Raw genomic sequence first — 14862 nt, 5'->3', positions numbered from 1 at the left:
TCAGAAGCTGTACACCTTGTTTTCAGGTTCTCCCCAGAGGTGGACCATCCTGAAAAAACATGTGGACATCACTCTCAAGTCCTGGAGTGAGACGCGGTGGGAGAGCAGAGTGAATAGCATCGAGCCGTTGCGCTACCAAACGGATAAGGTCAGGGAGGCTTTGCTAGAGGTGAGGGAAAACGCAAATGATCTCATGGTCAGAATTGAGGCCCAATCCCTGGCAGAAGAAATTGGATCATTTAGATTCCAAATCTGCACTGTTGTCTGGTATGATATTCTGTCAAAGATCAATACAGTTAGCAAGCTCCTTCAGTCTGTCAACATGCAGCTGGATGTTGCGGTCAGTCTCTTAGACAAAACCAAAGCATCGCTGGTAACCTACAGGGCCACTGGGTTCACAGATGCTCAGGCCACAGCAAAAGAGCTCTGTGGAAATATGAATGTTGAGGCAGTGCTGAAAGAAAAGAGGCTGCGGAGCAAAAAGAGGCATTTTGCCTACGAGGCAGCTGACGAGGCAGTGGCTGATGCCATGACGAGACTGGAAACAGGATTCTTTAATGTTGTGGTGGACTGTGGCATCCAGTCTTTGGAGGACAGATTCAAGTCCCTGGGGGAAGTAAGAGACAAGTTTGGAGTGCTTCACAACTTCCATAATCTGGATGATGAGTCACTTACAGACCAATGTGCCCTGCTGGGAAAAACATTGACCTGTGGCGAAGAGGCAGACGTTGACTGGAGAGAGCTAGCCATGGAGATGCAAAGCCTTCCAGAGCTTCCCAAAGAAGATATGACCACATTGGAGATGCTCACCTTCTTAAATGAAAACGAGCTGTGTGAGATCTATCCAAATCTTTGGATAGCGCTGAGAATAGCCTGTACCCTTCCAGTGACAGTGGCGTCCGCAGAGAGATGCTTCTCGAAGCTCAAACTGATAAAAACATACTTGAGGTCCTCCATGGCCCAGGATCGCCTGAGTGGAATGGCAATAATCAGCATAAACCACCAGATTGGCAGCCAGATCTCCTATGATCAGGTCATCAATGACTTTGCCTCCAGGAAAGCAAGAAGAGAACAATTCTGACTGTACGTACGAGAGGAACATTTGTATTTGCATTTGTTTTTTTACATTTCATTTCATTGTTAAGCAGTTTGTTTTGCACATATTATTTAATCCTTTAAAGGTATTTTTGGATCTATTTATATATTCTATTTAGTGTTGAGTGTTTTTTATTAAAAATATCTATCTTTGAACAGTGATGGTCACTTTGTCAGTCTTTTTATTCTGTACTGTCAGTTCATCAGTGCTATCTGATATGACTACTTTATTCAAGTTTATGTTCATTTGTCAGAGTACTTTTGATCCCCTAAAATGGGGGATCAAATGTAATATTGGACAAATTAACATACACTTCAACAAAGTAGTCATATTTAATACTTGGTCACAGTATGCACTTTAACCTCATAGTCCTTGTTTCATTTCAAATCTAATGTGCTGGAGTACAGACTCAGAGCCACAACAACAAAACATATGTCACTGAGGACTGAGGAGTTTCTATATTTCTGTTCACTGAGTTTATATAGTCATTAGTTATAGCCTAGGTAGTTATTTGTAGTCAATTTAAAGACTGTGCTGCTCTTCTCAGGTCCCACTTTAGTGTTTACATGCTCATACTAACATCATAAGACAAAAGTTGGTTCCGTGTTGTGTGTAGTGAGAACGCGCTAGAGTGAGGGGGGCCCCCAAACAAAATCTTGCTTAGGGCCCCCAAAAGTCTAGGGCCGGCCCTGAATGCGGTCAACTCAGCCGTCTCTTGCGTTTGCTTGGTCAAATCAGCAGCTCTTCATTTTTTAGTGCGCAATTAATAGGGCCTTTACGGTAATGGCCGAGAAGCGGCACTGAAGCTCGTAGTACAAGAGTAAAATAATGCATGTTTTTTCTGCTTTATCTGCGATACAAATAATTTGCACCATAAATTCTTAATAAAACTGACACTGTTTGACTCAGTCCTAGTTTTACTGCTACCAAAAATAAAATGAAGTACTTTTACTGTGTACTTTTTGGGTAATACTCTCAAAGTCCCCTCGTGAAAACAAAATCATGCCACTTCTACGACGCTGAAGTTGGCTTCCGATTCAGAGCATCCGATTCGGCATTTCAGGGGAAAGTTAAGGGACATTTAATTTACAGCGCTGAGCGAACAATCCTCCGTGTTTGAACCTCTTAAATCGCTGCATAGACGATTTATTTCGACTGGATTATCCCAGAGAGTCTAAAGATGATTTATAACCCAGTTTTAGATTTGTGAAACCTTTATTCTATTTGTGAAAATACAAACAAGGGAGATTTCAGTGCTTTTTTTACATGTAGACCACATTAGACAAGGTCCTGATCTAAAACCACTAGACCTAGACTCATCAAATCTGGACTGGATTATCCCAAAGAGGCTAAAGATTCTTTATAACACAGTTTTAGATTTGTGAAACCTTTATTCTATTTGTGAAAATACAAACAAGGGAGATTTCAGTGCTTTTTTCACATAGACCACATTAGACCTGGTCCTGATCTAAAACCACTACACCTAGACTCATCAAATCTCGACTGGATTATCCCAGAGAGTCTAAAGATTCTTTATAACACCGTTTCAGATTTGTGAAACCTTAATTCTATTTGTGAAAATACAAAAAAGCGAGATTTCAGTGCTTTTTTCACATAGACCACATAAGACCAGGTCCTGATCTAAAACCACTAGACCTAGACTCATCAAATCTGGACTGGATTATCCCAAAGAGGCTAAATCTCGCTTTTTTGTATAACTGTGTTATAAAGAATCATTAGCCTCTTTGGGATAATCCAGTCCAGATTTGATGAGTCTAATGTGGTCTACATATAAAAAAAGCACTGAAATCTCCCTTGTTTGTATTTTCACAAATAGAATAAAGGTTTCACAAATCTCAAACTGTGTTATAAAGAATCTTTAGACTCTCTGGGATAATCCAGTCCAGATTTGATGAGTCTAGTTCTAGTGGTTTTAGATCAGGACCTGGTCTAATGTGGTCAGGATGCGAAAAAAGCACTGAAATCTCCCTTGTTTGTATTTTCACAAATAGAATAAAGGTTTCACAAATCTAAAACTGGGTTATAAATAATCTTTAGACTCTCTGGGATAATCCAGTCGAAATAAATTGGCTATGCAACGATTTAAGAGGTTCAAACACGGAGGATTGTTCGCTCAGCGCTGTAAATTAAATGTCCCTTAACTTTCCCCTTAAATGCCGAATCGGATGCTCTGAATCGGAAGCCAACTTCAGCGTCGTGCCACTTCTGCTATATTTGATGAGATAAAATGATTTTTAGCCATAAGTTCTGAATAAAATGGGTACTGTTGGTCTCAGTAGCCTACTTGTTAGACTACTACAGTGTTTCTCAAAGTGGGGGGCGCGAGAGACCAGGAGGAAAAATGGTTATGAAAAAAAAAGAAGATTGATTGGAAAATAATATTTACAGTACAAGTACGTCTGGGTCTCTCTCTGTGTTTCATTCAAGCTCGGCTCTGTGTGTGTGGGAGCAAGTATTATAACTTATTGTTCTTGCAAAGGGATTGCACAATTGTATTATGTATTTATTTTTTTGAGCACACAGATTTATGGAGCATTGTTTTATTATCACTGTTCTAGCAAAGTGATTTTTTTTTTTAAAGGAATGCTCACTTTCATATTGATGTATTTGAATAAATGTTAACTTGGCCCATTACGTGACTATTTGGGTTGGGGGGGCCCGACTTTTTTTTTTCTCCAAAGGGGGGGCCTGACAGAAAAAGTTTGAGAACCACTGCCTGGACTACTACCACAAATACAATGAGGTACTTAGTTTTACTGTGTACTTTTTGCGTAATCCTTTGTCAAACTCCCGTCCTGAGTACAATAATTAATGTATTCTGCTATATTTGATGAGGGATAAAATGATTTTTTTGCAAAAAGTTCTACATGAAATTGATACTGTTGGATTCAGTACTTGGACTACTAGCACAAGTACAATCAAGCACTTTTACTGTGTGCTTTTTTATTAATACTCTGTCAAACTCCCTTCCTGAGTACAATAATTCCTGTATTGTATATGAACTATGAATTATTGTACTCAGGACAGGAGTTTAACCAAGTATTACTCAAAAAGTACACAGTAAAAGTACTTCATTTTATTGTTGGTAGCAGTCAAACTAGTACTGAGTCCAACAGTGTCAGTAAGGGAGTGAGACTGTGTTGTAGGGGGAGGACTTTTCACATCACAGGTTCAAGTCGTCATTCACAGCATTTTTGTATACTGAGATTTGGGTTTATCTCTTATCTTGCCTGGTTTCAACATTTTAAACACTCATTGTAATCCTTCTGCTTCTGTGACTTCATTAATTAAACTTTGGGACTGTCTTTCTGTAAAGGAATCTCTGCATTCGGTGATCGGTTCTAAAAGTGTCCTTTATCATAACAATCCTAGAAACAATAATGATTGTACCAACATGAAGGATATATGATAGTAATCATTTTATTGAAGTTGCAGTTGACAAAGTTATCGCAAAACATGGAAGCTGTTACACCAGAGCCAATTAGTTGACCTTAACACAATGATAAATTAAGAATAAATTAAATAAATAATAGTTATCATTTTCCAACATCATATTTCATGTTCAGCATCAATATTATCATCAATAAATGTGTTGTAATCCATAAGAGCTCTGCTGTCATACATCTTAATTTATCTAAGAATACAATTTTAATAGGCGTACGTTTTTCATATTTAACTCTAACCCAAAATCAATCAAGCAGTTGCTTAATAAATAGCTCCATGTAAAAACAGTGAAATATACTCGGACTAAAATGTTGAATGATACAGCGGTCACTTTGTCGTGGATTTGATCTTCTCTGCCATTTTTCTTTGAGCCATTATTTTCAGTTTGCCAAGGAAGACTTTTGGTGAAATTGGCACAGGCAGTGGACAGATGTTGGTCATATTCTGAAAGGAGAAGCAGATGGACATAATTGTTCAGTCTCACCACGCCAAAACAGTCCTTTCTGAAGCCGCCATTAGTAAAGTCAGCACAAACAGGTAACACAGCTCTCAGCGCATTAATGTTTAATCTGAGTGTTTTTTATTTATTTAAAGGGGAAATTGGGAGAGAGGATTTAAGCTTTTGCAGATCATTTACATTCACAAAAACATATCGAACACACTATAGGAAAGGGAAAACCCCAACAAATAAATATTGCATTGTGCAATACCAGATTTTCCAATTCTGAGTAAACCCTGACCTTTTGTGGCATTAATTGGTACTGCACTGTAGATGGGCATCAGTGAACAGCTGTTGATAGTGGGACTGAAGGTCAATAAGAAGGTATTTGCTCAAGTTGAGGCTTTAATGAATTATATACAGTACCTGTTTTATTTCTTATATCATATTGGAGCATTTGTTCTGCAGATATTACTCGGAAGTGAGAATTGCGCAACACAAACCAGAACACGGTCAATTTCCCAAACACCCACACAGAGATGAATGGGGATCAGCCTATTGCTATAGAAAGGTCATATTATGAAATACAATAGTGTGTTATTATGACAATAGCTGCTTTTTACCTATTAATAAGTACAGCCTCTTTGAGTGTATACTGAGTGAGCTGAGAAAAACTCAATACAATGCCAATGATATAGTTACACTCCCATACACTCACACACATTGCAAACCTGAGATGATTTGGCATTAGTGTGATCTATAGGTATATGTACACACAAATCCAATGATCATTTATGATCGCTTACCTGACCCGCATTAGTCATCAACCTTAGTGCTCTGATCAGTTTTTCGATGAATTCGTTGGGGCCAATCCTTTCTCTCAGGGTCTCCAGGCCGCTTCTGAAAGAACCAGGCGAGGTACAGTTCTGTGTAGAAAGGAGAATGTGAGTGTGAAAGCTATTTGAAAGCATGGTTATATGTGGCTTTATTTTAAACAGTAACACTTAGCAGCACAATGCCCAGGTTCCTGCTTCTTCACAGGGATGTGGTTAGCATTTGGGGAAAGTAGTATGTAAAGTAGTACGTCCACATTTGAAAATAGGACAACTTTAAGGTTGTTGGAAGGTATATTTTCAATCATTTTTAATGACAGAGCTAGGCTAGCAGTTTCTATCTGATACCAGTCTTTGTGCTAAGCTAATTGAACATGTCTCATTGGCTGTCACTTAACTAGATGCTGCTACCTTTTACAAACTATAAAGAGACTAAGCACATTATAAAGTCAGGAAGTACGTCTACACTACAGGCATCAAAAAATGCTTTCAACGCTTTGCCCATTCACTTGAATGGGGTGACGTAGAAGATTTTTAATCTTCGCCGAACTGCATTGTGGGGAGCATGGCATGGCTTTGCAAGCATCACGAGCATCTATCGGCATCAAAAGTTGAACAATGTTCAACTTTTGAGGCTCGATGCTTGGCATCAGCCAATGAAATCCCGTTTATGCAAATCCCGCCAGTGCAAGCGCAGCCAATCAAACCGCGTGCAAGCTGGGAGAGCCAGACCACAGTTCATTTCCTCATATTCCAAACGAGATATTACGGTAGCAAATCACCCGGTTCTTTACGACCGGAACTATTTACGGGATACAAACCGGAGGAACCAGGCATGGAGGGAGGTGGCAGAAACAGTGGTTGAAACTGATAGTTTTTTCGCCTGTTTGGAGAGTTTATATCCAGTTTACTTCGTTTTAAAATTGCTATTGCTTTGTATGTCGGGGGCGGGAGGCTCATGTGATTGGTTGCTCGCAAAAAATCGCCAAGCTTCAGACACGCCCAGCTCCAAGATTTTTTCATGCCTGTAGTGTAGACGGGGCATTGTACGTCTACACTACAGGCATCAAAAAATGCTTTCAACGCTTCGCCCATTCACTTGAATGGGGTGACGTAGAAGATTTGTAATCTTCGCCGAACTGCATTGTGGGGAGCATGGCATCGCTTTGCAAGCATCACGAGCATCTATCGGCATCAAAAGTTGAACATTGTTCAACTTTTGAGGCTCGATGCTTGGCATCAGCCAATCAAATTCCGTGATTTTCATGTGATTGGTTGCTCGCAAAAAATCGCCAAGCTTCAGACACGCCCAGCTTCAAGATTTTTTCATGCCTGTAGTGTAGACGGGCCTTTGGCAATAATTCATCAGCTCTTTCTCTATCACACACACACACACACACACACACACACACACACACACACACACACACACACACACACACACACACACACACACACACACACACACACACACACGCACACACACACACACACACACACACACACACACACACACACACACACACACATGCGCGCGCACACACACACACACACACACACACACACACACACACACACACACACACACACACACACACACACACACACACACACACACACACACACACACACACACACACACACACACACACACACACACACTACTCACCTCGTGTGACACAGTGAAGTTAAAGCACCTGCATTTTGGTTCCTGAAGAAGTAATGTGAAGAGAAGACATACTTGATGTTTTAGTTCATCACTTCCACACCTAACTATGTTGCAACTGTAATCTTTTTTAGGAAGCAGCTGTAAAAAAAAAGCTATTTTATTTTTGATAAATTACATAATAACATGTATTTAACAGCCAGGAGCTGGACAAGAAAAAAGTCAGAGAAGAGAGAGCATAATATGCGTTCAGCAGTCCACAAAACAACAACTGAAATTGGTTCACATAAGATAACAGCGAGTCAGAGAGGAAGTGGTAAGTCATTTGTGCGCACACTTCATACGGGTTGTAATTGTGAAAATGTCAGATTTGTTTCTGTGTCACACACATAAAATGGTGTAAAAAATTATCTGCTTGTGTTTTTACCAATAATTATATCATATATATATTTATTAATGATTTTATTATTGTAGACACTTACACATTTCACTTATTTTCCTCCCTTTATGCGACTCAGGGCGCATGTCATGCGATGATCTGTATCTACAACAAAACCACTGTGTTCCAAACCATTTGTGACGTTCTTAGGGGAGACATTCCATTTGTGACGTTCTTTAATCCGCGTTTGAGAGCGTCAATATTTTCTCACATGATCAGTCGTGCACACTTTGATATGATTCTCAGTGCATGGTGTTGGATACATAGCATGGCCTCATCATTTACAGAGGTAGGTACGAAAAGAGCTGTAATATCATTCAATCAAAAACATTTCTATATATAGAACAGTTTCAAGAGTGGAAGACTTACAGTAATATGAATTGAGCTGCAGTTCTCCTTACAGCCCTGTCAAAACCAACAAGAAACAAGTTAAATATATCTATTTTGATTACACACAAAAACACACACACACACACACACACACACACACACACACACACACACACACACACACACACACACACACACACACACACACAGAAAAACACTCACACACAAACACAAACACACACACACACACACACACACACACACACACACACACACACACACAAAAACACTCACACACAAACACACACACACAAACACACAATGCTGAAAACATGTATTTTTGTTGTTGTTAACAGCTGATTACTTTGTCGTAAAAACACAATATCTGATCTATGTCCAAATATGGTATCAGCACATTCCCTGGCGTCTAAGCTATGTGACACACAAGATGTTCTGAAATGATGCCACCTTACCTTCACACTCTCTTCAATGGGCTTCAAATTTCCGATGAACTCAGACATTTTTGGTGGTTTAGTCGTCTGAATTATACTTCCAGAGAAGCACGGAGGAAAGGAGATGAGAAGCGGCAGCAGCAGTATTGGCAGCATACTTGTCGAGAAGCTACAGAACCCAGTTGTGGATTACTACAGAAGTCCTGACTGATTGAATTGTAATTGTATAGTGTTGATCTTTGTATCTCTATAGTCAGATGATGGTAAAGACCTGTATTATGAATCTTGAAGAAAGTCTTGCTGCCTGTGGTACACGCCTGAACCTTCTCCTGAGCCTTTGTCAATGGATGGCAGGTTTGCAGCTTTTAACACATCAGGATGTGACATTTCCAAGTATTGGGGAATCCCTGCAGTTTTTTGGCCATGCTGTGATCATTTTTCAAGATGCTCCCACACAATTCTTTAGTCAAACAGGACCCTGACATGCTGGCAAGAGTGAAACAGCATGCGTGTGGTGTTTCTAGCCACATATCTGCGAGATCTGAGTGCTTATGACTGTGACGGTATTTCCTCATGTGTGTGAAGACCTGGCCACTGCAGGCCAGATACCTCCTCCGTCACAGTTTGAAGGGTGTGGATGAACTAATGATACATCAATGTTAGTTCATCCAGACCCTTTAACTGATTTCTTCCTGCCATTATATCGAGGGAAATACTCATGTTTCCCCCTCTAAGTTTCCTATCCCTGGTGCAACAACCCTAAGATTGAAAACATTGCATCCCTGGACCGGCACATACTGACGCTTGTGACCTTTTAACACACCAGGTAGCCCCACGTGTCAAGCTATCAAACATAAAAATGTAGTTAGGATAAGGAAAAGGTAGTTTAGGTTCAAATAAATGAAGTGACTTTATTTAACCACGCCTCGACCCAACCTCTAATCACCTGCTGAGCTACTTATACCGGTGCACACAATCAACCTTGTTTGTCTCAGATTTCCTGACCCACCTTCCCTTTTCCCTTCATTTCATCATTTCCCTTATCCACATCCTTACATCCTTCATCCCTTTAGTTATCCATCCCTACATCCTTACATCCTTCATACCTTTAGTTATCCATCCCTATATCCTTCATCCCTTTAGTTATCCATCCCTACATCCTTACATCCTTCATCCTTTACTCCTCACATCACTTGTACCCTCATCCCTCACTCTGTTCATCCTTCACATCCATATCCCTCTTCAACCATTCATCTCTTCTTCTGATCTCCATGCATTTGTCTCATTCTAGGTACCGTACGAGGGGCTTGTATTTAGCCCCTAAAACAGATTCCTCACCCTGAGTCTCCCTCCTTCAGTTTGTCCCAGACCAGCCTGACAGACCTCACCTCTCACGTTACAGTCCTTATCACCTGTTAATAAATCCTTAACCAACATGTTGTTGGTCCTTGCTAGTGAAGTGTGTCTCCTGACTTTTGGAGCACTTGCTCTAAGCGCTAATATTGCAGTGGATGGGTACACAGCTTATTTTAAAACACGCTTTGCCTTGTTATCATGCATTAAGGGCTGTGGCAAACAAAGGTATTTACCGTCCTGAGAATGAGACTAGGATGGTTTAATACCAGACTGAAGACGCAAAACTAGCCCATGGTTATCCAACACTTCCTATAAAGGAAGACTTAGAGAGATCCAGCAACTCGGCTGCAATAACTCATTATGTGGCTAAACACACTTATATTACATATTACTTAAAACCACTACAAGGTGTTCACCACATGTCTAATCACATCTTTAAAGATTTTAATGAAATAAGAACACATTCACAATACTTCACATGATCAGCATTGTTTTTGAAATATCCATATTAATTCAGTAATGTCCAATTCCGCTGCAGTTGCTTTTTAAATAACAAACATTGTATTTTGTTTCGTTTGTTCAACAAAAATGTTTATTCTAACAAGGACATTGACATTCTAGGTGAGAAGAAGAAAGGGCAGCCACAGACAGTTGCAACTGATTCGTACAATGCTTGTGTAGCATGAGAGCCAATGCTTTCTTTATCAAAACAAGAGTTGTTTGGTTCAAGATGTGATCTCATGACTATTCTAAGGAACTCTTCAGGAATGACCAGTTAATGACAAACTACTGTGGGCGATAGTGTGGGTTCAAACCTCACAGAGAATTTGACTGATTAAATAAAATGATGAAATCTACTTCTGTTTTCAACTTTTACCTTTGTTCATTAAGATAAGGGAAAACTGGAAGGACGAAAAAGAATTTCCCTCTCAAGTGGTGCCAGTTGACATGATAACAGGACCACAACTCAAAAAGGTCACAATTATTTCTCAAGCTGATAATATTATTGACCAAAACAGCAAATCTTACTAATTTCCACATCAAGCTGTCAAAACAAAGCTTTCCCTAAATACTGTCAATAGCTAGCAAGCCCCAGAGCAGATCAGTCAGTGACGCTACACATGAATAACTGATGCGGTTTTTCTTTGAAAGTAAAACCACTCTGCCACATCTGAGACATCTGAGGCTCAGTGGAAGTAGTAGGATGCTCAGTGCAGACAGAGAGAAAAACAAGGTTTAACTTACGGATCAGATGTTCAGTGTCCTCCTGAGATTGTGTGTAAAGCAAGAAGTGCATCAAAAATGAGCAGTTTGTGTTGTTCTCGGTGAGAGTTTGGCTTTCAGGTTATTTGTGTAAACCCTGCACACATTGCTGTTGGTCTGCTGTACAGGTGTTGCGCATTTTCTCCACAGGCCCACATATTTCTCACATGGTGTCATCACATTGGAAATGTGCATAATTGTTTTACTATGTAACTGAGTTTTATACTTCATTTTGCAGCCTGCATCATATTTAACAACACTGAAGACATCAAGTTGTGGATTTCCTGGCAGAAAGTAGAGATTAGCAGGCCTGAAAAATCTCTCACTTTTCTTTTCACTCGGACACTGAAATGTTCAACCTTAACTCGCATCATTTGGCTAATAGATGGTATTGTGGTTTTACTAATCAAATTATGAAACTAATCAAATTAATAATTAATTGTGTATTGTATGCTTGCTTCTGCAATAAATATGTAATCGATATTACAAGTTTTAACAGTGTACATTTGTCTTATTACTTCAATCAGGATTGAAATTTGAAAGATAGTTTGTAGAACATCTGTTGAGGTTCCTAGAGGATTCCCAAGCAATTAATACCCACCCTTAGGACTTACTGTTCAAGTATCTTAAACATATCCTAGCATCCATACCAAGTGCAAAGCTCATTAAGGGAAGAGCTGCCGTTAGCAGACTGTCTGTTAACAGTATTTGTCTGAAGGGCCCAGCGTGGGGTTTTGTCAGAGCAAGCAGGAAAGGCGCTGGGATGCAGCTAGGCCTATCATCTTGTCGCCAGTTTAATTCGTTCTCAGGAAAATTGTATCTAGGTAATACCATTAGGATTGACAGTATGACCCTTTAAATGGAGAGCTGGTTCAGTACCTCATGGACACATAACTCAGGATTTAAGCAGCACATACACTTTGATCGATCAGTTTAGACTGTGTTTTTCATTTATTATTAGTATAAACAATTATTGTTAAAATGTTGTACAACAGTATGTTACTATCCAATAATCCCCAAATCCTTTAACCAATACTATAGACTTTTCTTTTTATTGATATTCTTATTTTTAAAATGATCAATTTAATTGTTTATCACATTTCCTATTTCATAGTCCAGCATACTTCTTTTATAACAAGAGTAGGTGGCCCAAGAGGTGATTTGATGTAAATGAAGTCATCATTTTTGATATATTTCCCACATATCTTAAATATAATAATTATTGATTACGCCGGATAGCAATTTGAATGTAATGTAGAGCTAATGCACCTAGCTAACTGTAGTGCCAGTTATTATCAATGACTATTTATGATTTTATAAATACAAGTAAGTATTTTATTTTTATTTTGTTTTCATATTAATATTATCGATCATGGAATTTCTTATATAAAAACACCAACACTTTTGCGGCCCCCCTTTCATCACTTTTGGAACCTAAACTTAAGTGAAGTATAGAACCCGTACATATGCAGTGCATTCTGGAGTTTCTTATTTACATGCTGTGTTTTAATTTAGATACAGACTTAAAATAGATAGCTAGAACACTTGTTAGCCTACATTCAGAAAACAACAGTGCTAATCATGCTAGTTTAGTTAGCTGGCTAGCTGTTTGTTAAAAAAGTCCTATTTTCGACTCGTAATAAATACAGAAAATGTGACACGTCACACCCACCATAGCTAAAGTAGAGATTAAAAACATGCAGACTTATGTCTCTGGAAACTTCTACATTTGTATTTCTTCATACATTTCTAAAGCCAGGCCGCACCATGTTTTTAGTCTTGTTGCTATAGCTTCCAGGCTAACTGCCCTGTCTCAGCTCTGGACACACGAGATACCGTGTGGGTTACGTGTGCAATTAAACACGTTAAGAAAATGACAACTTGAAAAATATTAATATAAATACTATTCTACGAAGTGGATGGATAACACATAATGAAATAAAACACAAAAATAAGTCACGCTAGGAGTAGTAAATTAGATTTATTTCAAATCATTCAGCTATGGCGAGATAACATAAAAACAAAATGGTTCCCCTTCCTTTTTCTCCTCTTTATTCCAGGCAGTCACTCTTCAGACTCCCCACACTGTCTGAGAAGTTGATCAGCTCCTCCACCTCATCACCTTCCTCCTCCTCCTCCTCCTCCTCCTCCTCTTCCTCCTCCTCCTCCCGAGATGTCTGTGCCTCTCCGTCTCCTCCTCCCTTTCCCCCCAGCTCCAGGTAGCCTTTGGCTCCACTCTTTGTCCCTCCTCCTCCTCCCTCAGCTTTGCTTTTGACAGGCTGAACCATCAGGATGCCTTTACCGAAAATGAGGGTCCCTTCAGGGCTGACTCCCTCGCCCTCTGCCTGGCTGGCTCCGTCAGCACTCAGGGTTTGAGCGCTGGGATCCAGGGTGACGGTGGACTTGCTAGTGCACAGACCCATGATCGATGCCTTAAATCAGTGAAATGTGTAACACTGAAATGAGCTCCTTCTCAAAACTCTCTCAGGGGGCTTTGGTTTGTCTAATCACTGGATATGACAACAACATGAAGCTTTCCATATGCAAGAATGTATATGTTGAATCCTTGCTTGAGGAGTCCTTTCACTTCGCTTCTTCTGGTTGGTCGGACCAAAAGACTCCCAAACTTTGAGAATCGTTGGAAAAATCACTCAAAATCCTTGTTCCTCAATCATTGTGAAAGTCAGACGAAACACAAAAGACAAGATGTTCCCTTTTGAAGATTGCAGCTAACAAAGATGAGTGAATCACAGTGATCCTCTTGGCAGCGTCAGAGAGGCCTGTGGCCCATCCACACCGTCTGAATGTGCTCATCTAAAGGACCAGCCCAGATCTCAGAGACAGACTTCCCTTTGCCTGCCTCCAGCTATAAATACAGCCACAGATCCTTGGACCACTTGACAATTATGGGTGGGGAAAGTGAAGAAGTGCTGTCTTCTCACCAACGTGTACTGAAGTAGTCTTCAGCAAGCGACCGATCCAGTCTATGGGCTGCCATGTGATCAGGGCAGATACATGAAGGTCTGATAACTGTGGATTAAAGTTACCCAATGTCAGCGGAGATCTGCTTGAGATGATTAGTTGTATGTTTTTCCAAACTCTGTCTGTCTGTCAGTTCGGTGCTCTGCCACAGACGGCCTTAGCACCTGCATTGTTCTCTGGGCCCTAAGCTGCTCTTCTGAGGGTCCTTGACTTCAGCCCACTGAGCGGTCAGTCTGTTTGTGGCAGCTCTGCAGATATTATTAGCCAACTGTCACTTAATCTCCCGTTTTAAAGACCATCAATGCATTTGATCACAACAAAATACTACAATAATTATACTGCACTGGTTGCTTTGGTTTGCAATAACTCCACAATCATCTGTAATGAATGAATCACCTCGTCCCATGAACCCAACACCCACCCCACCTGCCACACAAACACACGGAAAACATACAGTCTTACATTTTCACAATCCAACCGTCTTAGTGATGAAATAAGGACTCTCAAGGCCTGTGTACACATAGCACCTTTTTTTGGCAGT

Source organism: Notothenia rossii (assembly GCF_949606895.1).
Source record: "Notothenia rossii genome assembly, chromosome: 3".
In the NCBI taxonomy this organism is placed as follows: domain Eukaryota; kingdom Metazoa; phylum Chordata; class Actinopteri; order Perciformes; family Nototheniidae; genus Notothenia; species Notothenia rossii.
The sequence above is the reverse complement of the archived record's forward strand: the minus strand, read 5'-3'. Positions refer to the sequence as shown.